The sequence below is a fragment of the Aplysia californica genome, unplaced genomic scaffold (assembly GCF_000002075.1).
Source record: "Aplysia californica isolate F4 #8 unplaced genomic scaffold, AplCal3.0 scaffold01241, whole genome shotgun sequence".
Classification (NCBI taxonomy): Eukaryota; Metazoa; Mollusca; class Gastropoda; order Aplysiida; family Aplysiidae; genus Aplysia; species Aplysia californica.
In genome coordinates this window covers 171,982-174,406 of record NW_004798511.1, presented here as the reverse complement: position 1 = coordinate 174,406, position 2,425 = coordinate 171,982, and positions in this window count along the sequence as shown.

Here is a 2,425-nt window from a genome sequence, read left to right as displayed (position 1 = left end):
GACTTTGTTCACGCCTGCATGGCCTGACAGGGATTCAAACCAACAAAGTCTGTAAGGGAGGGAAGCACTCTATACCAACTGAGTTTAGGTCGGACCCCGGTCAGAAATCTCTTTATAAGTATCCCTCTACAATCCCTCGCGTTTTGGGTTCAAGAAAAGCATGTGGACACAGTAACGGCCGTTTAGTGATAGGGGGAAAAAACCCCAAAAAACAACAAGATAAACATAGTTCGTTTGTTGTTGGTTGGTTGTTTGGTTGGTTGGTTGGTTGGTTGGTCAGTTGGTTGGTCAGTTGGTTGGTCAGTTGGTTGGTTGACTGATTTGAAAAAAGAGAAGCATATGGACACAACAATGATCATTCAGTGCTGGGACAAAAGTAAGACAGACAGACAGACAGAAACAACAGACGGACACTAAAGAAGTAGGACCTACCAGTGGGGCCTTCCAACCACCAGGCTACACAGACATAATAATAAAGGGAAAGGAAAGAAAGTATAAACTAGCAGTGGCGCCCTCCAACCAGTCTCCCAACCCTCTATTTGCCATACCTTCTTCACACTAATAAACAGAACAAACAGAAAAATTAGGTGAACAGCAAAGCTAGCTTAGAAGACGAGAAATATTTCAATTCATTCTGTAATAATCATTTTAGGCATTCATTAAAAAAAGTACAAGACTTGAAAGAATTTCCAACCATTCTGCTTCCTTTTGCTTTATGTGAACCTCTTGTCCGACAGATCCACGCAATGAAAGAACGAACATGAAATGAAATTAGATGGTGTTGTTGTTAGTGGTGTGGGTTTTTTGGGTTTTTTTCTTCTTTCCTATGTTATTTTTAAAGAGTTGAACAAAACAAAAAAATGTTAATCTCTAAAAGCAATCGGAGACTGGGTCCCAGACGGGAAGCCGAACACAAAACAAAATCCGGGGTAAGAGCCTGTCGTCAGACCTAACGAGGACGCCGCTGAATACACCGCTCAACCTGGGCTCCGCTAATTGGCCAAAGTTTCTTTCAAATGTTTTGTTATCATTTTAGTTCCTGACCTCATTCCAAAACGGTACGCGGTTCCGGAAAATCGATTCGAGTGCCGAAGTGAGGCCAAGAGATGTTTGGTTGATGTTTGCGGGACGTCACATTGGTACTTTTTTTCTTTTCGTTTTGTATTGTGTTTTTTAAAGGTTTTTTAGTTGTTGTTATTGTTATTATTTCGTATTGTTGGTACTTTTCTTTGATTAGGAAAATTTGCGAGGCTTTTTTTTTCAAAAGAAAGATGCTTTTGAGGTCGTTGTTCGCCTGTTTATCCAGATTTTTTTAAGGTGAAAAAATCTGTATTTCATATTATGCAACGTTAGCCGAAATTTGATACGTCATCAGTGATCACAAATAGTATAAATATGTTCATACTAAAATGGGTTAGTTGGCGACAATATGTTCCTTTTTTTTTTTCAAAAGTGTTAGTTTCAGGAGGCCACGACTCCGTTTCGTAATGCACGTTGTTATTTATTATAAAACGTCAAGGTAATCCTTGACTGTTTATTTACGGAGACGTCCTGGAAAATCGATGACAGAAGTAGAAGTAGTTATTTTTGTCTACGTTCTCTAATGTACGGTCTTTAAGCGTGGGAGTCTCTCCGTAAGGGGGTCGGAGAGATGTCTAATGAGGAGAAAATGTTCTCGAGAAAACTTTGAGAGGACAGGGCAGGCTGGTTATAAATTGAACGACCGTAAATATTTTTTTAATAAAATTACATCACTTTTTAAGAAAAAAGTCTTTTTTTAATTTTCTTCCAGATATCAATGATTTACGCCTCCACCGACTCAATTTAGATCATGATTCAGGTGTCGGATTTTCACCCTGTCTGTCAGTGTGAACTGTCGGGGCGATGCCGGGCCGAGAGGGGTGCAGCGTCCCAGCAGACAGACCAAGAAACTCGATAACAATTTTGTTTTAGTAGAAAATAATTTTACGGCTCTTACAACACAATGAGGTCATAAAAGTGCCAAAGATAAGAGGTGTTACATGAGAGTAACAAAAACAAAAAGAAGTAGGAGAGATAAGGACGATAATTGTTTGATAGTAAGGAAGGAGCAAACCAGATTGGAGCACCCGCCAACCGCCTACGACGTGGACTTACGACGCGGACTTTGACCTTACCTGTCAGTGAGTAACTGTCAGAGCCACCCCGCACTGAGAGAGATACAACGTCCCAGCAAACAGACCCAGATACTCGATAAAGAAAATGTTTTTCATTTTCCCCACACGGGAATCGAACGAGCCTAATCGCCACACCTCACGCCCCGGCCAGGAGAGACTGTAAACTGATGGACCGTAAATGTTTTACACCACTATCTACGCTAATTAGACCTATTCGGAGGCCGGCTGCTTTGACCTTCTCTCTGCTGGTCAGGGACAACTTGTACAGA